Below are 24,868 nucleotides of genomic sequence, written 5' to 3'. Positions count from 1 at the left end.
CATGCCACAGTATAATACACCTTTAATATGAAAATGGATTCGATCTAATCTATTATACCATTATTGTTGGATTGCATTATGGGGTCATAATCTGCCAGAATATTAGCGATATATTGGCTCTCAAATATATCCCTTCATGCATTGGTATTGCAAAGTGTGTATCCAAAACTGGAAAATTCCAAATAGATCTTGCTAAATTGCACTACAGGGTGATTCTTAACCTGAGTGCTATCGATGTATCCTCAGATATGTCCCTTCATATAATAGTATTGCCAAATATATGGCTGGGTTGTAATAACTTCCCTACAAACCAACAGCAACAAGGTTTATGGTATAGAAGAAATAAAATGCACATTCTGGGCATGTGTAAGTATACAGGGATGTGTGTGGGCTGCTTGTTGAAGGTCCCACTTGTAATGTGTACCTCCTAATGAGACAGCCAACGCTGCCAGTTGTAATTATCGGCGATGCTCGATAAAACTGGTATTGCCCCTAATGTAAAAACTAAAGTTAGTCATCTATAGAGGAGTTGCCTATTGTTTAGCAATGAAAAATAACTCTGGATTAGCGAGACACAGTCGCGGGAGATCCCGCTGATCGGCTCCCTATTTCCGGGTCTGTGACGTCATGCGTCACATGCCCGACGTACGTTTCACCAATTAGGCTTAGTCATGGGAAATTACTCGTTTGGGATAGGACTGAGTCTTTTATGTCCCCATCAGCCAATCATCTTGCGTTTGCCGTGATTGATGTTTGTCTAAGCCAATCATATATCGGCCCATGTAAAAAGAGGATAACATGGTTCTTAAAGGATGTCATTCCTTACCACAAGGTTTTAAGTTGTTCCATAGGAGGATTGACAGGCAAAATAATATATCTATATGACCTGAAAGCTATATATCAATTCCCAATGATTTAGTGATACTCAGATTGGTTCTAAAAAGGTTTTTTTGTTGTTTGTTTATTTACATTGTGTGTATATTAGTACAGTGGCCAGTAGTCATGAGAGTATGTATGTAAAAGTTAATATGGATTGAAAATAAATAAAATAAAGAGTGCTACAATAAGAAAACTAATTGGTTAAACGTGAGGAGGGGGAAATACCTGAGGTCTCTGAACATAGAGAGTGTGAAAAAATAAATAGTGCATGATGATTATTAATGAGGTAAGTATACCTATTCTTGATTCCTTAAGATTATTATGAGATTACCTATTATTAAATATCAATTAATAATTTGCAAAATTGTTTAGAAATTGCAATAAGGGAATTGGTGTATCTTCCATTATAATATATATGGTGCATTAGTTGGTGAATATTACTATAATAAATAATTTCCTGTTATATTAATCACAGAAAATATTATATGTGAAGAATTAATTGATAATAAAAATAAATATAAAGAACTGTGAACGTGTCTTAATTCGTGCTCCTTGACCATATTGAATGTATATACAATTACTTATGATTATGATTTTGATAATAGCATCATTATCTAATAAACTCATGTCTACCAATTATTTATGACCAACAATTGTACAAAGTTGCACATCTTCTTGATGTATTGTCCCAAAATGGATCCCCAAATCAGGAATACTCAATTTGGATTCCATCTATCCTTATTATGGAAAACACAATCCCAACTAATGATACAAGATAGAATATATCCATATGCCAACACTTATGTCCGGATGTGACTTTAATTGCATTGGGATTTTATAGAAAGCTAGAATAATTGATAATTTAATTTAGGCCATATTGTATAAGGGAGTGAAGTAAGAATATCCATCTGCTTTCTTTTTGAAGCAGTACCTTCATGATATCACCACCCCTTATTCCCATGGAAATTTTTTCTATCCCAAATGCACATAATCCATCGGATTTTCCTCCATGTATCTGTAGGAAGTGGCGTGCTACAGAGGTAAGTGGTTTGAAGCGTTGTTTATCATTGGAAGCATTTCTAATGCTTCCTATATGTTCCAGAATCCGTTGTTTTAGGGGACGACTTGTCATTCCAACATAGATTTTTCCGCATGTGCATTTCAGTACATAAATAACTGCCCTAGTATTGCAATTAATAAAGTTGTTGATAGTATGTTTTTGCCCATACTAATCATATATTTCCGTGGTTTTAATCATTACCGAACATGCCTAGCAGGATCCACATTTATATGAACCTTTTGTAATCACCCTTTGTTTTCTTGGATTAAAATGGCTCTGTACAAGTTTGTCCCCTAGGTTGGGTGCTCGTCTCCAACTGAAGTTTGCTTCTTTACCCACCAATGTGGCCAATATTTAATCCGACATAAGTATAGGCCAGTGTCGTTGTACAATAGATTTAATTTGTTTCTGAGATATACAAGAATGCTGCCTACAGATCTATATGTGTCAGAATTAAAGAGAACACTTATAAGGTGCTGTATCGCCGGTACTATGTGTCGTCGCGTCTCCATACAATCTTTCCTGACTCGTCTGATCAGTGTTGGCGGGGCTGCTTCCATGAGGGCACATTCCTCCATATATGGTGGACGTGTCCAAATCTTTCAAGCTTCTGGGTTGAGATCAAAGGCTCGATTAACTCAATCCTTCAGGTAGAGATTCCCTTGGAGCAGAAATTCTTCCTCCTCCCTGTGGGAGCTCCCTCGGCATCCCGTCTTCAGAATAAATTAATCAGGCACATTCTCTCGGCAGCTACTTGCCGCAAATTGGCATCTGCAATCTCCTCCCTCCATGCAGTCCATAATTAATAGAGTCTGGCAGACTCAACATTTGGAATATATGACCAGTATTATTTGAAACTCCTCGAGAGCCTTCACCAAGGTCTGGGACCCGTGGTTATCCTTTTTTTCAGGCGTATCCACCCTTTACATAACTCAGTTCTAATACTTCATTCCTTTCTAGGACTTCTTTCTTCTCTTACACTGGATCTAGTCACTTCTCATCCTCCCGCCCCTTCTCCTTCCTCTCTCACTCTTTTCTTCTTCTGTTCTCTTCCTCTTCTCCTCCTTCTTCTTCTCTCATCTATGTATGAAAACTCTGGGTCACTCATTTTTCCTATATCTAAATGTTTGGTTTACTTGATGATTCACATGTTTTGCGCTGGTCGTATATGTGTATTCATTCTGTCAATCATAATCTTCTGTTAATGTGACATTGCAAAAATAAAACTTTTAAAAAATAAAAAAGTGTGGTGTACCCCTTCTAAACAGTACTTAACCTAGTGCTGCCAGCCTACTGCTGGTTTCTGTGAAATCGGGGGAGAAAAATTTGTGCGATCCCCCGATTTAAAAAAAAAAACATCACTAGGCAAACCAGCTGGGGTTGGTGGCAGTATAGCAGGGGAACATGCAGCAAGGGTCCCCTTGCCATAACGACAACCAACCGCAGGTTGGATTCCCTAGGGAGTGGATCTGCAAAAAGAAATTGTGCGGGCCCCCCCTCTAAGCATACCAAGCCCCATGCTGAAAGCACTAAGGTTCTTCCTACATTCTACAAGCACTAGCATGCCCAGACTGTTAATGACAGCCCAGGCTGGCTGGAACTTGTAGCGCCACAAACTAAAATGGTAGTTTTCTCTCTTTTTTTAATTTTCCACTTTTTTACCCTATACTCACTGCCTCAGTGGTGTAGGAAGAGTCCTAGTGCTTTCAGCACAGGGCTGTATATTCCTAGAGGGGGCACCCCCACTCCCTAGGGTATCCAGCCCCGCACTGAGCAGCCTACGGTTGATTGTGATTATGGCAGGGGGATCATTGCTGCGTGTCCCCCTGATATAGTGCCACTAACCCTGGCTGGTTGGCCTAATGCTGGTTTCTGTGAAATTGGGGTTTCACCACACATCTTTCCCCCACTTTTGCAGCAACCAGCACTAGCCTGGCAACACTAGGGTAAATAATGTTTAGAGGGGGGACCCCACACTGTGTACTACAGCAACCCTGCACCCAAATTCAACAGGCCATGGATCTCGGCTTGATGATGTCACAGATTAATAGAGACTGAGGCCTACTTGCTGGTATTTGTGCTGCTAAACTAGAAGGCGCAGAGTCTAAATACGCCTCTGGTCTTCGCCAGGGAGCCCTCGCAAGGGGGTTTGGAGTTTCCTGCAAAAGAAGCGCAGGTCGCGGCCCTCTTAGTTAGCCATCAGCGAAGTAGTGGGCGAACAAATGTGGTCATGCAATCCGAGGTCAGCCCATGAGAGCAGAATGTTACAGAAGGATCAGACAGTAGCGTGGTTGTCATACCAAAATCAAGCCAGGAAATCTGTATATGACAAAGGGAGATCCAGAAGGGAGGTCAGGAATTGCCAAGTCTGGAGCTGTAGGGTCAGTCAGGATGCAGAAAAGCAGATAGGAACGCTGGAGCATAAGGAGACCTTGATACTCTGGCACCCAGAGTCTCCTTGAAATAGTAAAAGATAGAATCTCATTTGTGGCAGTGAATTGGGTGGCAGAACAGCTGACCGCCGATAACAGTGTCTGTTGCCTAGCAACGGAAACACTCACCTGCTGCGCATGCCCGCCGAGCACTAAACAGGAAGAAGGATACGGAAAGAGTGAAAAGATAAGTAGGTGTCTGTCCCTGGCACTGAACAGACGTGCGGGGACTGTGCCTGACAGATGAATTCGGGGGTGTGCAAAAGCTAAATGCGGGCGTCAAATTCTGAGCATCAAATTATTGGTTAATTGCATCGATAAATGAAAAATGCAGGTGAAGTCACCTGTAATCTCTCCAGAACATTGTAAATACTGCTTAAATTATGACAAAAAAGCGTTACACAGGCTATTTTTTTGCATGAAAATGGGATTTACAGAAAATAATACATCAAATATAAATATATTACCGAAATCTCCGTTCTAAAACCGCTGAAATTGCCCCTGTGTGCTCATTTATGCATACACTGCATGCTAGGTGTCTTCCATCTGATTTTCTATAATGTTTAAGATTTGCAACTGTGAATGCCATTCTGGAACCTTCATCATTCTTTCCTTCTTTCCTGTATGTTTTTTTATAGTTGATTTTAGATATGTTTTCTAGTGTTGTCTTGTTGAGATAGTCTGTTGCTATTCATCTTAATTTCTAGGACTCAATGACATTTAGTTGAAAGCATATTTTGCTCCACAAGTACAATATTTTCTGTGATACAGTCAGTGGCGGATCCAGAGGGGGGTGATCGGGGCAATCGCCCCCCCTAGCAGGGACATGCTGCCGACGGCTGCACACTATGTGTTAAACACAATCATAGCAGCCGGGCAGCATACTGTCACTGCCGAGCGGACCTGCACATAGTGTGCAGCTGCGGGCAGCCTTAGATGTCAAAAAGGGGGTGGGGCCTAAATCGCCCCCCCCCCCCCCCCCTAAATCGCCCGGGGTATAGCAATTTTCTAGATCCGCCCCTGGATACAGTAACCCCAAAGCACAATTTGTCCACCCTAGTGCTTAACAGTGGGCAAGGTGTCCTATATTAAAGGTAGAATCTTACACATATTTAAGATGTATATTTACAAAAAATTTAAAACTTTAACAAACCTTTAAAGGTCTTGGTGTAACTTTCTTGTATGACCTAAATCCTCTCTGAGGTCTGTGTGTATTGATTAGGACAGAGTGACAGAGTCAGAGTTTGCAGTGTAAGGTTAATCCCAAGGCTTTAGTCATCATATTTTATGAACAATTTATTAGAATTACATGCTCATTCTACTCTAACCTAGGACCACAACGTCAATAACCCTCTACGCAGGTGGAAAGATTCATTGTAGCATTCTATTTAATTAGGCTTATTCCAACTAATGTACAATCAGGATTCTTTGGAAATTGCCACAACTTGACCATCCTGTGTCATCATCTTATATCACAAACAGTGTCAGCTGTGACTTTGGTGCTCAGACGCCCAGAGTTACAAATAAAGAAGGCACTCAATTTTATCATTCACATACATTTGATAAATTGGCAGCTTAAGAGGGACGAGGGAAGCACAGGTGACAATGAACACTATCCACTGAGTGTTATCTGCATACCATAACATGGAAGTATCTTTGATGACTGGTGACATCATGCAGGTGCCAGGGTACATACCAGCGTCTATAAAATCTGGTCACTGCAAGGCTACCTTGCCAAACTATTGAGTCTACCTAACAAGTGTTTAGCACACCTACTGCTGTTTCAGTTGTGGTGGAATGTTATTTGTATACACTATCCCTTAAAACTTTGATTTATACATACAGTATAATATATATATATATATATATATATATATATATATATATTATCTATTGTTTTTGTTTATATATATATATATATATATTTGATAGCTACTTTAGTCTTCCTACTGAGCCACAGTTGGAACATCTCCCAGAATCCTCTGGGAACTGTGTCTGCACATTGCTGTGTTGCTTCCTTTCTCTGTCTCTGGCCACTCCAGCTATTTAGAAGATTGATATCACATATTATATGATAAGATTGCTGCCTTTCCAGATCAACTTCAAACCTCAGACCAGGTCTGCAGTTCCTTTTATCCTTGCCATATATATTATTGAGTGCATTGCTATATATATACAGAGACTGGCTATTGAGTATCAGGGATTCCCAGCCACTGGGAGTCTGATATTGGATGTATATATTGAGAGAGTCCTGACACTTCATTAAGTGATATAGGCTTGACAAGTTGTGGCCAGATATGTTGGTTTGTGGCTATGTAGAAGTAAAAAAGGTATTTAATTCATAATCTAAATTTTCATTTAAAAACAATGTAATCTCTATTGTTAGATAATAATTTGACACAAATATATGTTGTTGTGAGTTAGGAGAATTCAGCTCTCACATTACAGAATTAATATACTTGTTTATTTAAGACCAATCGAGAGACAAATATGATGTTGCAACAACGGCCTTGGTTCAAGGAGATCTCTGTGCAAGGCCAACATAATTACATGGGCCTCGCAGAAGACATAATGTGTCAAATCAATCATTTGAATGACAAGAAAGATTACTTTCCTTCCTTGAAGTCAGACCAATGTAATGTAATGAGTCACCTAACTGTGCTTTTTTCTGTTTGTGTTTTCACAGCTGACACAGGAATTTAAACGTGGCTGATGACCTGTACGCATCAGAGGAGAATCATCACCTGAACGTCAGTTGGATTGCAGCAGTAACAAAAATAGTAATAATAACAACAACAGGATTTTCTCTGTAACCAGTTCTGTTATATTATTCACCTTTATTTTTATAATAAACACCTTTCCTTTTACACACTTCAGACAATCCTTTCAGTATTCTATTACCAAGTCAAGTAGATCCTCTTAGAAGATATATAAATGACCATTCTGCTGCTTAACCTGATAGTTACAATGCTGTGGTCGATGCTCTAACTGTCACAAAAATATTGACACATAACATAAGCTCATTATTTCACCCTTTGATACTGGGGTTGGGGGTTGGTTGGTGACAATGAACCTGTTTTCCTATGAGTACAAAATGATGTTTAATTCATTATCCATTGACGCTGTGGAAAATTGTCTGCTGTCACAAGCTTACGTAAATGAATCATGTGTAAGAGTTTTAGAAATACCAGTGAAAAATTAGACATTTTTTGTTTAAATAAATACAGCAGCGATGTTTAAGATAAGATTTTGTTTCCCAGGCTTCTACCACTACCTATCACTTGTTGTGCACTCACCTGCTTGTCTCCCCGCATAGAAAGTATGACTGGCACATTTATCACCATCTGAAACATATTGCTGGAAGATGGGGACAAGAGAATGTAAAGTATGTTCTTGCTTTTCGAATACTTACCATTTTTTCACACATTTAAGTACCAGCTGCCATAAGTTGGTCTACAGTAACTGTCCATCATTTTTTGTGCTGTACGTTATCAGGGGATCTACAAATAACAAGTTGCCTTATAATAGAACTGAAACTGGCATAGTTACCACTAATTAGGATTTATCAGTTAGAAACAAGTGATTAACAAAAAGCGAAAACATAGGGATAAAGTAGGATGAGAGTTTGGTCAAAATTGGAAGAAACTGCAAAACATTTTTGCAAAATAAAATATTTTTTAAATAAGGAGACATGATTTCCAGAGGCACTAAGGTCTTCTGCATCTTCCTTTTGGTATCTCGGTGGAGGACTGTCGGGTCGAGGCCTAGCAGGCTGCAGTAGACATTCAGGACTTCTGTGGCAGATATAAAAGCTCTCCAGCAAACAACTTCAAAATAAGTTACAGGTACATTTTCACAACCATGGCTTTAAGGGACTATTTCCTCCTTAATTGGTGTCAGCTACTGCTTGCTTCCCCCTCACACATACACTATATCTATGTAGCACCCATCAGTCCACTTCCACTAACATGGGTTTTCTCTCTTCCACCACTCACTCACTTCTGCTTACAAGGATCTCTGCATTACTTCACACTACAGTTGCCATGGCCAGATTGGGAAGCATGGTGGCTTAGTGGCGTAAAACAAAATGTAGATCAATTTTCTGCGCTGTGGTTTCCCTCTATGACTAATATAACAATCTGGACAAAATGTAAAAAAATTTATATAGGTAAAGGAAGATACTTATATTCACTGATGCCGCAGTATTCAGTTCTTTTCAGATATCCTCCTTTTCCAACAGTAATAAAACATACAAGATAAAAAGAAATGGATAATAGTGTGATTCTGTATAACAAATAAATATATATAACAATGTGAGTAATAACTCCATGGAACTCAGAGAATGCCTTCACCGACAATGATATAAAAATTGATAGATGTTTCACCGACTAGTGGTTAATTGTCATCTGGTGTGGGAAATCTCCCGCAGGGGATTCTACTTACACCATATATTCTTGGGTAATGGCACTTCAAAGATAACCACAATCCTCGGACGTCTCAACATAGGTCATATAAAAAGAAGAATATCTCTTTTAGGTAATAAATAAGATTGTTGTCCTATAAAGTGTGGGGAAGTTCCATTGACCATATTTCCACATTGCACAATTCTGTATTTTAATTTAGCTTTTATGTTGCATTTTGCATATGTTATGTTTTTAAAAACTCTTTATGCTGGCCCACGCTCCTAAGTCTTCTGAGCAGGTACTGAGTCTTCTGTCACATGTGCAAGGAAGACTCAGAGGACCCTCATATATCATCACAAGCGCAGAGCCCTGGGCCCGAAACAGTGCTCCGACATCACCAGACCATTCCCCAAAATTTTGCCTGTAGCAGCCACTCCTCCTGCGGTGGCAGCAGTTCCACCACTGCTTTATGCTGTCCTGCTTGCTGGAATTTTATCTCTTTGACTGGCAAGTTTAGATATTACAACTTCATTAATATACCATACAAAATAGATGTTAGCAAGACAAAAGAAATCATAAACAATAGCTGGATTGTTTGGAACAATTGATGTATAGGCCCATAAATATTCCACCAATGCCAGTATTTAACATTTCAGGCTCTGATCCAGGTATTTCTCAGTAGGGTATTCATTTTATAAATTTCATTTGCAATTTCTTTTAAACATATGTACCTAATATATACATTAGTTCTGAAAAACACTGGCTGAGAAATGAACAGTATCCTAACATATACTTTCATTCACATAATAGAAACATCAATACATGCATTTCCATTAATATACCATACAAATAGATGTTAGCAAGACAAAAGAAATCATAAACAATAGCAGGATTTTTGGAAACAATTGATGTATAGGCCCATAAATATTCCACCAATGCCATTATTTAACATTTCAGATCTTGATTATCTTTTTCAAAGTAATAAATATTGCTATAGTGGATTATCAAAATCTTCCAAGAATGTTTAATTCAGAAGAGTAATGTTGTTACAGCAATAAGTTATATATGGGAGAAAAAAACAGCTTGAAATGTTGTCATCAATAAATGATCCAGTAAAACTGAGAGGTAATGCCAGATGCTACTCACCAGGTTCTACTGCCAAATATGGTAGTAACGGGTGTTCAGAGATGTAAAAACAATGTTTAATTTATGGCTCTGATCCAGGTATGTCTCAATAGGGTATTAATTTTACACATTTCATTTGCAATCTCTTTTAAACATATGTACCCAATATATACATTAGCTCTGAAAAAAACTGGCTGAGAAATGAACAGTATCCTAATATATACTTTCATTCACATAATAGAAACATCAATACATGCATTTCCTGAGGATATAACAGTGGACTGACTGTTTTTCACATCTACATTTATTCATCAAGATGATTTTGCCAGTAACATTTCTGTGAAATGTAAAGAATGGAACGGCCACGCTTCCGATACCTGTTTTTAATGAGAAGTTTTCCAGATGAACAAACTCTTGCACTTTCTTCCTATTTCATGTGGAGCTTTATTAAATGGAAAATCAAGATTGTCGACAAGTCAAACAGTGCACTGAATATTAAAAGTTAACCAGTGTTTACTAATGAGTAGTTGATTTATCTGATGCTTTGACAGAGCGCCAGCCTTGGAAGTAATTTGTGTAGGTTTACAAAAGCTATTTCATAATGATGCAGAGTAGTTCAGTCCACTATAACTTACTAAATGTCACTGGTAACGATTCTTCAACAATTTACTAATAGCACTGTTTAAGAAGGCATTCTGTACAGCAATTATAGATTATCACTAACAAATTGATAACATCATAACACACACAAGAAAATGAACTAGCCATTGAAAATGATTTTTACTTGTTAGAAAGCACAGACAGGGAACAGCACAAAAGTTTACTTTTACTTTGTCATTGCTTGAACAAATATCTCTACCACTTGGAGATTAATTGTTCTTGTTCACTGCGCATCAGCCTATCAGTTCACTAGGAACTAGTGATGCCAACGAAACCTGGAAAGCATATATTGGAAAAGTAAATAAGTGAAGAGGTTAGGAGACAATTATATTATTAGTATCCCTTATTTATATTGATACTAGGACAAAGAGTTATTTAGATATTTCAGGTTGTTTTGCATGAGGGCAAAAGTATCATGCAAGATAATGTATCCAGAAGATGGGCCTGATTCATTAAGGATCTTAACTTAAGAGACTTCTTATTTTAGTCTCCTGGACAAAACCATGTTACAATGCAAGGGGTGCAAATTAGCATTCTGTTTTGCACATAAGTTAAATGCTGACTGTTTTTTTATGTTTAGGCTGTTTACATGCAGAAAAAAAAACATCCGCATACACATAGTTGTCCTGACGAACTGAAAGGGTAAAAAGCATCCCTTGCCAATTTTCAAATACCGGCAACTGTTTATAAAGTTTCCCCATGCAATATCCTGTTATCATAATATAATCTCACTTGTTTTTATAACGTCTGAAAAAAAAACCCGGATAATTCCACGTCTGTATGTGGAAATCTCTTGGGCCATGATCAGGAAAGGGCAGGCAAATTTTAGCCGGGGAAGGAAGGGGGGCAAAACTCGACTCAGCAGCGTGTTTTAAAGGAAAAAAAAATGTAGGTGGCTCAGTGACCCAGCCCATAGTAGTCCACAATGGGACCGGCCCGGGGGAGCGAATACCCCCTGTTCCCCAGCCCAGCCTGCCCCTGGTCCTGATCCAAGTTATAAAATAACAAATTACAACAGCTGCTCACTTAAAAGAGGTGTCCACTCACGTTGCTTTAATTCATATCCCCAAATCATAGGATGATTTATACCATTCTTATTCATTCTGTCCTTTGATTGAAACATTGTAACCTTTTAGTTTACTACTACTACTACTACCGACTACTGCAGCCTTCTCCTCACCGGTCTCCCCCTCTCCCACCTTGCCCCCCTCAGGTCTATACTTAATGCTGCTGTGAGACTCATCTTCCTCTCCAGCCATTCTTCCTGTGCCTCCCCTCTCTGCCTTGCCCTTCACTGGCTTCCTTTCCCCTACAAAATACTCTTCAAACTCCTCACCTACAAGGCCCTCTCCCACTCCACTGCCCCCTACATCTCCAACCTCCTTTCTACCCACACTTCGTCCCATCCCCTGCGATTGGCCAAAGACCGTTGCCTCTCCTCCATTCTGATCACCTCATCCCACTCCAGAGTCCAAGAGTCTCCCTGGGCTGCCCCTCCTCCACTGGAATGACCTCCCACGCTCCATCCGACTCTCCCCTAATTTGAGCACTTTTAAATGGTCACCTAAAATTAAATTCTTCCTCAAAGCCTATCAGCCATGCACCTAACCTGCTCTCCATGCCTGTTTTCCTCACCTCTCTTCCCCTGTCCCGCCTCTCGCTTCTCTTGCGATTGTTCCTCTCTGACTACCCAATGTGTCTCTTGTCCATTTGCCCTCCCTTTATGATGTAAGCTCTCACAAGCAGGGCCCTCTTCCCTCCTGTCTCTACCTATTCTTCTGCTCCATCTTCAATGTGTAAGCTATGTTTGGAGCTTTGGGGGTAAATGTATCAAGCTGAGAGTTTTACACCGGGTTTGAAAAACCAGTCAGATTCTACCTATCATTTATTTAGTACATTCTGCAATATGATAGCTAGAATCTGATTGGTTGCCATAGGCAACATCTCCACTTTTCAAACCCGCTGGAAAACTCTCAGCTTGATACATTTACCCCTTGAAGTCCTGGTACTTTTTGTTTATTGTTCTGTATGTTTTACCCTGTATGGTCCACTGTCTGTATTTTGTACAGCGCTGCGGAAACCTTGTGGCGCCCTACAAATAAAGATTAATAATAATATTAATAATAATAGTTTCTTCGCAATGCTAAGCGATACAATAATACATATTTTAATGCAGATATGTTGTTCAATGTCAAGTCAGAAGCCAAGAGCCAAAAATCCAGCCATTCTGAATTCTACAGTGATGCCTTTAAAATACAAATTTAAGGTTGGCAAATGGTATATTTTTGTTAATGGGTCAGAGTGACAAGAATTTATCAAATATAATATTAGTGGATCAGATAAGATCCGTTTTGTAAATGGTATGATTTGGCATACATCCCCCAAATGTTGCAAAGCCAGCTGTCAACTTTTATTGTGAATTACTAGAAAGTCTGATGAATCTGTTTCATCTCTCTCTTTCCAATTATTTGTTCACTAATGTCAAGGACATTGAATGCAATCCTGACAAAAGAGAAGATAAATAAAAAGAGATAACTAAAAACATTGTATGGTTTGGCTGATATATGCAGTTGTGTTAGACAATTGATCTAGTAAGCTGTAATTTACACTAACAGATCTACTCATTGTGAATATTTCATTCATTCTTTTTTAATTAGAGTGTTTATTTATACTGAGTATAACTAATGCTGGCCACAACTCACTGGAAAATTGGCACAATATATCTGCATGTTTGAAAGCGAAATGCAGCAAAAAAGGAAGAAACCCCTTGATAGTGGCAACACAATATATAAAAATGTAAATAGATTTATGTCAATCAAAATATCAGTCCAATGGTAAAGCAGCTATATACAGGTGGCTGCAATTCTCCACAATCCTCCACAATTAAATTGAACACCAAAGAAGAAAAAAATACAGCACTAATCCACCAAATATGTACTGAAAATTATAATGGAAGAGTCAACAATAAAGTCTCTCACCAATTGCCAGTACAAATGCATGTAGCATTTTAATCTGTTCCACAATCATATACAACACATACATCTAATCATAAAAAAATGCTCATTAAAAATAGATGAGTTATGCACGTGTTTCACTAGTAGGTATATCTAAAAGCCTGTTGTGTTCTCAGAAACATCAGTTGCATAACAACAATGGATTTGGTGTAAGTATCCAATCCATACTCAAAAGAAAGGTAAATACATAAAAAGATCACATGTATAAATATAAAGAACAACATACACCACTATAAATGAGTATTACAAATATTTATGAATTGTTCAAAATTCCCATATTTTAAAAGGATTGTCCAAATACTACAATTGGTGCAGAATATTATTTAAAAGCAAGAGAAAAGTTAATGTTCAGCTCAATGTTGTCAGGCCCGGCGCTCCCATTAGGCAACCTTAGGCAGTTGCCTAGGGCGCCGGGACCTGCAGGGCGCCGCTGATTAGATTTTCTAATCTAGTCAGCGGTTCAGCGTGCAGTGGTGGCGGGGTGCTGACGTCAGTGATCATGTGATAGTCTGTCCGGCGGCGCCTCTGAAGTATCCACACTGTCTGTCACTGACAGACAGTGTGAATAAAGTTGTTCCCGACGTCCCCCTCCCCTCCCCTCCTCTCTCCTCTCAGCATGCATCGCGAGGAGCAGCTAGAGGAAGAAAAGGTAAACAAAAATCAATTTTTTTTTTTATTTAGTGTGTTCGGGGACGCGGGCGCGGGGGGCGCGGCGGCGAAATGTTGCCTAGGGCGCCGCGAACCCTAGCTTCGGCCCTGAATGTTGTTTTCCTTCAAATGACTTTGAGTAGCCATATGTTTTAGATGTGAGATTCCGCTGAACTTGGTGATGTACAATAAATTGAAGAATTAGTATATAAATCATCAAATAGAAGTCTAATCTCTGATATTAATTCCTGTGGTAATGTCACTTTTAAATAGAGACAAATCTCCAGTATGGGTGTACAGCAGACACGTTGTATATAATGCATCAAGAGATCTTAGTTTTAATAATCAGTTATTGGAGATCATTAATACATCATTTACTCACTCAGAAAAGCGATACTTTGCTTTATATACAACATACATTGATGGCTCCGAGCATCACTTTCTTGTTGCCTCCTCCAAGCTATGTATGCCACTGCTGGCCATGGATCTCTGTCTCACACTATTTCCCAAGATGCCTGGCAGCTGTCTCGTGTTGCATTCCTTTTGCAAAGTAACTGAAGAAAATACAATTATGCGGTTACTGTGTGTCCAAAATGTGTCTTATTTTAAATAATTCTGTTATTGAACAACAATTCTAAATTATGGGGGGGGCACAACTATGTAAAAATATAAATATGATAAAACAGTTTCAGATCATTCTGTACAGGTTTATATCTCACAAACTAGGGACCAGGGGTTATTGGATTTGGATCTGATAGGCAATACTGCAAATGTATTAGTGCATAGCATGTAACATACATGAACCATTTTGTTTTGAATTTCTTTCTTTTGAAAGTTGGTTTGACAATGGAAGAATTGAGACTAATGGTGACATCACAGCCCTTTTTACACTATATTGTTCCAGTACTCACTCTTTTTACAGTCATTAATATTTTTATTAGAAGAAAATACATATTTTGTCTCAGTTTCTTCAAATCTCCATTGTACATAGGCTTTTAAGCAATATTCACCCTCAACTGTAAAAAAGAAAAAAAAAATCCCAGCACACTCCCAGAGTTTATTGTGGAGGTTCCTGTGGGTGTTTGGTTTCACTCCAGATGGTCTTGTGCAGTCTGAATGCTCTTTGTTAAACACAGTGCTTTGTTAGAGCCATTGCTTCTGGTTTATCACCTCTTTTCCATCTTTATCTGTAATTACGTCTAGTCCCAAGTAAACTGTCACCACCTGAAAATGCTGATTATCATTGTGCCTGATTTTAAGATAACAAACATATTCTTCAGCAGTAAAAAAAAAAGTGTCGCAACCCTACCCAGCCCATCCTTTGTTGACCACTATTATTTTATTTGTATTATTATTACCGTTTATTTCTATAGCACCAACATATACTGCAGTGATGTGCTTCCCTATCTATTCCTAAACCTGGAGATAAGTAGTCTTATGATAAATCGCAATAAACAATAGGTTACTTAGGCTATTTATGAATCAGCTTTGTAGTAGCCAAACCACTTAAGAGATTTATGTTTCCATTTTAATCTTATTGCTCTACAGGTATCTCCAGGCAGTTTAATGCACATGTAGCCAGTTTTATAAATGAGTAAGGTAAGAAAATTTTGTTTTATTACACATCAAGCCGTGTAACGTTAAATAAATCTGTATTTCCATGTTGAAAATGTCTTGAAAATATTGATACATTAACAAACTATAAGGGAGATGCTTTTCAGTTTCATTTAATAAAAAAAATCTCTTATTCTTCAGGTATGATTCAACAAATTATCAGTCATTACAATTCAATGAGTAAAGAATACTGACGTACATAAAAAATGTTCTCTGACTGAATACATTTTAAGCCTTAAGGGTGCTTTATAAGGCAGTAATTCATCTTGCTCCCCAGCCATTAAATTGCACAGATGAGTGACTAATGTGAAAACACCACACAACAACTTTTCCTCAAAGTAATTTATTTTCTCAAAGAGGTAGAGAGAGAAAAAAATAGCATATTAGCTGTTTAGTTGTTCTTTTTGGTTTCAACTCCAGCTAGAAATTGTGGTAATTTCTGTAGTGGAGAAGTAATCTATAGATGGCCGTATGTAATTAAGTGAAATAAAATGATTAGTTTAAAGAAAATTTATTACCAAATTGTCCAAAACACAATTATTTTTGTTGACTTTTATTTGCATTTCATAAACCTCACTAAATAACTCTACCCCTTATCATCATATATTTGCCCTTCCTCTCTCTTGATTGTGTAGGGTTTCACAATGGATGGACAAATTTGCAAGTTCACACTCTGTTGACCAGGAATTCTCACCACTCTTTCAGTTTTTATTGCAGAAGAGCACAGGGGAGCAGGCTGGTGTGCCTTGCTGCCTAATTTATATGCAGAGGCAGGCTGGGGGGCATCATAGTGGATTACCTTGGGCTAGGTCACTAATAAACTGCTGAGTCGAGTCTTGCCCCCCAGGGCTAAAATTTGCCGTTTCTCCCCTTCTATATACACTAGTCCATGTTCTATTAATTGATTCTTACAGGATGAAAAGCAGACTAGAACTGCACAGTTCTGCATGCACCGTAACAGGACGTAAGACTAATGTGTATAAATTTCGCTTGTCTGTAGGAGCTCAACGCTTTCTAAACAGCAGTGCAAAATTTGCAATAGGTATCCCTTCAAGTTCTATGTGAAACCAAAGAACAGTATATAAAGTTAGTACATAATGGTAAATAAGGGTCATTTACAACCTTCTAAAATGTGGTTGTACAACATATTTTATTTTGTGTAAAGACTCCTATTTTTTTTATGTACATACATTGGAGAATGTTTCCATATTTCCATCTGGTTTGCAAATGTTTGATCTGAGAACGAAATGCGCACGTCTGTACCGATGGAAGTCATAATTCCAGCACAGGAAATGTCGACACTTAAGCTGTCGACATGAACATGTCAACAGGCTAAAAGCCAACAGTTGCTTTGTGCTTACAGGTTTAGTTTCGGGGTATAGCTGCTGGACCCGCCTTCTTTACTCTTTTAATGTCGGCATTGTGATTAGCAACATTGTCAATGTCGCCAATCACACTATCAACATTGTGAACCTGTAAGCACAATGGAACTGTTGGAATTTAGCCTGCCGCCATGTTCATGTAGTTTAAGTGCTGACATTTCCAGTGCCGGAATTACGTAACCCACCAGTCTGCCAGTCTGTACAAGCAAAACATGTCAACTTACTATCTACTTCTTTCATCTGTTTCTTTTTTTTCTCCTAAAATACTATTCATGTCACCTTAAATAAATATGGACAATAAGGAAAATCATGGAATCATGGATTTCTCTTTTTCATATACATTGGTTTATGTGTGCATATTATTGAACCTCCCTTTAAACATAATGAACAAATAATGAATAATGCCACCTCTGAGTTTAAAATCTGCCCACATAGCAGGATAAATAGTTGCCTGCGGACTTCCAGTAAATAAAGAAAGAGTCAAAATATATTAACTCTCCACCCTTTATATTTTATGTTGCTAAATTACTGTTTTTTTTCCTCTCTTGGAATCAGATCACAATTTTGGATATCCCATTCTGCACGGAACTCCTTAATCTCTCTGTATCTAACAAAGTCCACCCAATATGTACATTAGCTGATAGCATTTCTAAGTGGTATGTGGTGAATAGTTTCAAACAGTAATATACTAATTTAAATGAAGAAGGAAATATACACTATAAATCCTAAAGTTTATGATAAAAAATGTAGTAAATCATGGTAAGGTAAGGTCACTTTCAGTACCTATTGTTAGCCATCTGCTTTCCATAGGAAAATAAACCGTAAACTTCTGTCTGTTTAATTGTAAAAAAGACAATTTGGAATATCAGAGTAATCTATATCAGAGTATTGTCATGCCACAGGCAGATATCAGTAGAGCATGAATCTGATTGGCTGTGGAAGGTGTGGGGACTATTGTTATAATGTCTTGGAAGGTTTCTTGTTTGCTAATATGAATCCTGAATGCGCAAACCAGAATAATCAGGATGGTTGTTGGTGAATGGATTAGCACATAATTCTAGGGAGTGTAATGTCATTACAGCTGCCATACTACTTAGCAACAGACTGTTAAACTCAGAGGGTTGTGCAAATGTCAAAACATTATCTGAGGGTTTGCTGAGAATACACAGTTTTTGTATGTCTTTCTATGTAGTGACACTATGTACAGTGATAAAAATCAGCTGTTGCCCAAAACGACAACATAAACAAGCAAAAATATTAGACACAGTGACATGTGAAGGGTTACAGTTATACAGCAGAGGGTCACAATCAGTGCACAAATATCGGCTATCCCTCTAAAGGCAGTCATTTGCATACAATGACCTTCAGTTATTCTTGGAATTGTGAACAAAACAAATGTATATACTATATAGTTTCTTTACAAACCACCTTTGTAAATGTGCTCATACACATGCAAAACCCAACCCCATATCCAATTTAGCCACATATGTATGACATCAAATTGTAAAGATCCATTAGAGGCCAAATGGCAAATTCTATGGAGCTAAATTTGTGTGATGCCACACATGGTCATATGCAGTTATTAGCTGAGTGCAATTTACCCATACTTGCCAACCTATGGCAAGTATGATCCGGGAACTGCTGAAAGAAGGTGGACGTGCAGGGGGTGGGACTCCAAAAATCGTGGCATTTTTATCCCGCCCCCATGACGTAAACACGTCATTTTACAGCGGGGAGCCAAATGCTGTGATTCCCGGTGAATCGCAGCGTTTTGGACCTAATTCTGCCCACTTCACTAGGAAGTGGGCAGATGCGGGAGATTGCCATACTCTCCCGGGAGTCTGTGAGACTCACCCGAAATGCAGGAGTCTCGTGGACATTCCGGGAGAGTTGGCAAATATGAATTTACCTGATTAACACTTGAAAGATTTTAATAAGATTTTTATAGGGATTGGTTTTTGTTTTTGGCTTAGGCTGGGTACACACTACAGAAAATTTTTCCTAATGCGATTTTACCAATGACTGAATGTCCCAATCAGCATGCCAATTCCTGTGTACAGACTATTGACATTGTACAAGATTTACCTTCAGATCTGTGCTCTTCATTTGTCATATCCATCGGCTGAAGAGATGGTGACTCTGCACGCTCCATAGAGAACTATGAACACTGCTGGTGTGCATACACACTGCAGACTTGGAATTACATTTTTCCATCGTTGAACATGATTTTTAGTCCGGTTTAAAAATTATTTCATCATTGGAGCGTACACACTAATGCGATATCGGGCCGAATGTACGTTTATTGCGGGATTGGCCCGATAATCGGGTGAAAAACCTGTAATGTGTACCCCACATTATACAATATGCAGTTTTTGGTCAGCATAATACAGAAAGATTGCTGTGTTTAGAGTTATCACATAGTAATTAAATGGGCCTATATTTTATGCAAGTTAGTGATCAATTAGAGTATTTAAGTTTCAATTGCCCAGAAATCTCAATGTGTGGGCATGAAAAGATTGCCAATCCTGATAACATTTGATCAAGAATGTTTACATACTGGTCAGGACTTAAGGAAAATGAGATAAGATGATAGCCATGATATGTCCAAGTGTGCAATGATCGTTCAGCAATACTAGTTGCACCCCAAGGCAGGGCCGTAACTAGGGCTGTGAGAGGGGCAACCGCCCAGGGCGCAACGCTGAAGGGGGGCGCAATTTAGGAATATTTTAGGTTAAAATTGAGGGCTAGGGGGGCAGCATTTCTCTTTCTCGCCCCAGCGCTAGAATTCTAAGTTACAGCTCTGCCCCAAGGACCTAGTCAAGATCTGTCGATTTTGACCACATATGTGTCAAATGTACATAGATCAGACCACACATGTACATCTTTTCCTTTATGAACACTTTTAGGTTAACAAAAGAATGCATCAGTCAATTGCAAACGCTATAATAATCATCTAGCTGCTTTCTCTTACAAGCAATTGCTATGAAGGAGTTATCCACATTTTTATACATATATATATATATATATATATATATATATATATATATATATATATATATTTATATATACACACACATATATTTATATATATATATATATATATATATATATATATGATATATATATATATATATATATATATATATATATATATATTATAGATGAGCGGGCTCGGATTGCGCTAATCCGATCCCACCCGAACAGTGCGGATCCGACGGGTTCCGAGCACTGTTCGGGTATTTCCGGCGCCCCAAAAAATGAAAGTGAGGCTCTGATGTCCAAGTCTCGCGTCGAATCTCGCGAGACTCGGATTGCATAAATTCCCCGTTCGCGGCCGGCATCTTCAGTCGGGCTTAGATCATTGAAGAGGGAGGTTGTAGTTTTAGTGGTGCTTCGTCCTGTGTCCTGTGTCCTGTCACTCTGTCCTGCTCTATATCCAGTGTTTACTTGGTCCTGTGCTCTGTCCTGCTGATCAGTCCAGTGGTTCTTTTTTCCAGTGCTCTGTCCTGCTGAGTCCAGTGGTGCTGTGTCCTGTGCTCTGTTCTGCTAAGGCCATTGTTGTTTTAAAATTATTAAAAAGTTATAAAAAAATACAAAAAAAAAAAAAAAAAAATGATACAAAAAAAAAAAAATTCTAAAAAAAGTATACAAAACGAATTAAAAAAAAATATAAAAAAATTCTAAAAAAAAGTATAAAAAATTTCTACTGCAATATATAAAAATACGTTCACTGTTCCTGCAGTCAAGAAATATTAGTACTGCAATATATAAAAATATGTTTACGGTTCCTGCAGTCAAGAAATATTAGTACTGCAATATATAAATATGTTCACTGTTCCTGCAGTCAAAAACGATTAGTACTGCAATATATAAATACGTTCACTGTTCCTGCAGTTCAGAAATATTAGTACCAGAGATTAAACTACGTTCACTGTTCCTGCAGTCCAGAAATATTAGTACCATAATGGAGTACCAAAATTTGGAGGATAAAGGGAAAGATCAAGAACCACTTCCTCCTAAAGCTGAAGCTGCTGCCACTAGTCATGACATAGACAATTAAATGGCATCACTGTCGTCTGCCAAGGGCGATGCCCAATCTACTAGTAGAGGGCATGTAAAATTCAAAAAGCCAAAGTTCACTAAAATTAGCAAAAAAAGAAAATTGAAATCATCTAGGGAGAAACGTAAACTTGCCAATATGCCATTTACGACACGGAGTGGCAAGGAACGGCTTAGGCCCTGGCCCGTGTTCATGACTAGTGGTTCAGCTTCACCCAAGGATCTAAGCCCTCCTCCTCCCCCCCCTCTAAAAAATTTAAGAGACTTAAGCTGTCATCAACAACACAGCAAACAACTCTGCCTTCTAAAGAGATGGCATCACAAATCCCCAAGGCGAGTCCAAGGGTGTTGGTGGTTGCAAAGCCTGACCTTCCCATCACTGTACGGGAAGAGGTGGCTCCTTCCACCATTTGCAGCACGCCCTCTGCATATGCTGGAAGGATCACCCACAGTCCAGTTACAGATTTGGCTAATGATGGAGTGAATGTTGTACACCGGGAGGAGGATATTGATGTAGCTGGCGCTGAGGAGGAACTTGACGAGGAGGATGCTGATGTGGTTATCTTAAATGAGGCACCAGGGGGGGAAACAGTTGTTGTCCATGGGATGAAAAAGCCCATCGTCATGCCTGGGCAGAAGACCAAAAAATGCACCTCTTCGGTCTGGAGTTATTTCTATCCCAATCCGGACAACAAATGTATGGCCATATGTACCTTATGTAAAGCTCAAATAAGCAGGGGTAAGGATCTTGGCCACCTAGGGACATCCTCCCTTATACGTCACCTGAAGAACCTTCCTAATTCAGTGTTTAGTTCAGGACCTGTGGCTAGGACCGTCAGCAGTCCAGGGACACCTAAACACCTTGGTCCTGTTGTATCCACACCAGCAACACCCTCCTCCTCAATTTCCTCCACGATCTCGATCAGAGATAGTCCTGCAGTCCAGAAATATTAGTACCAGAGATTAAACTACGTTCACTGTTCCTGATTGGTTTGTTAAAGTGCGAATGTCCTATTTTAACATCAGGGTGGGTGGGAGGGCCCAAGGACAATTCCATCTTGCACCTCTAGCAAACTCTTGCAAACTGCCATCCTGTCTGCCACTGGAGTGCCACGTGTTTGTGCCGACCACTTGTGTCGCTTAGCTTAGACATCCAGCTACCTCGGTGCAACCTTTTGGACTAAAAACAATATTGTGAGGTGTTCAGAATAGACTGGAAATTAGTGGAAATGAATGTTATTGAGGTTAATAATAGTGTAGGAGTGGGAAAAAAACAAAAATATGGATTTTAGAACTTTTTATGCTTTTTTAAAAAAAAATCAGAACCCAAAACCCAAAATCAGAACCAAAACCTTTCGTGGGGTGTTTTGGCAAAACAAATCAGAACCCAAAACCTCAAGCTAATCAGAACCCAAAACCCAAAACACCAAAAGTGGCCGGTGCACACCCCTAATATATATATATATATATATATATATATATATACAAACATTATTATGCTTGTTTCTTCTATCTTATAGCATTTCAACAAAGTTTCCTTGTAATACTAAGAGTTAAAGGAAGGGACATGTGAGCATCCTGATTACTGTACCATAGTTTCAAACTCACTTGGTTAATTTCAGCTGAATTCTCCAGGAATTCAGTTTATACAAACTCTATTTTGTAACCCCCTACATGATCATGTGAGAGGTGATAGTGTATTATGCTAAACATCTATTTTGTAAGTACCCTTGTGTCCTTACCACCTGGCTGTAGTTCAGTCTACCCTACCTCAGGATCCTGTGGGTTAAAGTCAGCAAACAGGTGCCCTTGGCTTGCACATGCAGGTTTGAAACAGCAGGAATGCAAATGCACACTTACCTCTGATGATAATGAATAGACAACAGATCATCTTATGTTTGGATAAATAAAGGTTTAAAAGGTTTTCTTTTTTTTTATAGTCTCTAATTTACATTCTCTTATCTTTCTCTTCTCCAGCACAAATCACTTTGTTTCTGCAAGTTAAAATCACTTCACATCTCAAGGCATGCTGTCTCATCACAACAAATGGCAGCTGTAGCAAATTACTGGACTAAAGAGCTGATCATCTATCAAGATGGGATTGTCTATCACTTTTTCACTGTTTCTTCTACGCTGTAGCCTCTTCATTGGCGCGCACACTTGCTCTATGCTTCTGACTATCTCCTAACTCACTCCCATCTGAATTTAGGGTCTCATGTAGAGTTAGACATAAAAATGCAGAATTAAAATGCATCTGAAAATATTATACACAATACATATATATGGAGTGCTGCACATGTTAAGAGACATGCCATTCAATGCGTCTACTGCATTTTTAAAGCATATAATATGCTTTAAGCAGTTATTATTATTCTCCTTTATTTATAGACCACCATATGAGGTCCACAGAGTTGTACAGAGGGAACACAACAAGACAGTACATGGTATAACAGTACAATACAGTAAACAAATAACATTTCAATTCTCAACTCAGCTACTGAGGTGCAAGGGGTACATTCAGCCTGTAACCCAGTGGTTCCCAAACTGTGTGCCTAGGCTCCCTGGGGTGCCTTAGAGATCTCACAGGGGTGCCTCGGCCAGGGCCAGTGGTAAGTAAGGCATTATTATTATTATTATTATTATCATTTATTTGTTAGGCGCCAAAAGGTATCCGAAATGCCACACACAGTACTAACAGTAGACTATACAATGTGAAACCATACAGAACAATGAACAAAAAGTACCAATACTTCAGAAACTCCGGCTAGTCATATGCAGTAAAGACGGAGCGGAAGAACAGGTATGGAGACAGGAGGGGAGGGGGCCCTGCTCATACGAGCTTACATCCTAAGGGAGGGTAAACATACCAGGCACAAGAGGAGCCAGTTGAGGCAAGAGGAGAGAAGGGAGGACGAGCTAAAGGGAGGAGATGGGGGTTAAGTAGATGGTTGGTAGGCTTTGAGGAAGAGGTGAGTTTTGAGTGCACATTTGAAGGAGCACAGAGTAGGAGAGAAACGGATGGAACGAGGGAGGTCGTTCCAGAGAAGGGGGGCTGCATGGGAAAAGTCTTGGATTCTGGAGTGGGAAGAAGTGATAAGGGTGGAGGAGAGGCGGCGGTCGTTGGCCAAGCGCAGGGAGCAGGCAGGAGTGTGAATGGAGAGGAGGTTAGAGATATAAGGGGCAGTAGAGTTGGAGAGAGCCTTGTAAGTGGTGGTGAGGAGTTTGAAAAGGATTCTGTAGGGGAAGGGGAGCCAGTGTAAGGCAAGGCAGAGAGGGGAGGCAGAGGAGGAGCGGCGTGAGAGGAAGATGAGTCTTGCGGCCGCATTGAGTATAGAGCGGATGGGGGAGAGACGGAAGTGGGGGAGGCCAGTGAGGAGGAGGTTACAATAATCAAGGCGGGAGATGATGAGTGCGTGGATGATAGTTTTGGAGGCATCCTGAGAGAGAAAAGGACGGATTCAGGCGATGTTGCGTAGTTGGAAGCGACAGGCTTGGGCAAGGGAATGAATGTGGGGGGCAAAAGAGAAAGAGGAGTCGAGGGTGACTCCCAGGCAGCGAAGTTGGGTGACAGAGGTGATGGTGGGGTTTTTGA

At 39.2% G+C, this 24,868-nt stretch overlaps 1 long non-coding RNA gene across 1 annotated transcript in view; it reads left to right on the top strand.

Annotated features, from left to right (window-relative positions):
- Positions 1-7,269, top strand: part of LOC142142872 (uncharacterized) — a 93,151-nt gene extending 85,882 nt beyond the window's left edge. Inside the window, exon 4 of the long non-coding RNA XR_012689368.1 lies at positions 7,058-7,269. This is a non-coding gene — a long non-coding RNA (uncharacterized LOC142142872). The remainder of the gene's footprint in view (positions 1-7,057) is intronic.
- The last annotated feature ends 17,599 nt before the right edge of the window (positions 7,270-24,868 follow it).

This window comes from Mixophyes fleayi, chromosome 3 (assembly GCF_038048845.1).
Source record: "Mixophyes fleayi isolate aMixFle1 chromosome 3, aMixFle1.hap1, whole genome shotgun sequence".
Classification (NCBI taxonomy): domain Eukaryota; kingdom Metazoa; phylum Chordata; class Amphibia; order Anura; family Limnodynastidae; genus Mixophyes; species Mixophyes fleayi.
This window is presented reverse-complemented; position numbering and strand designations above follow the sequence as displayed.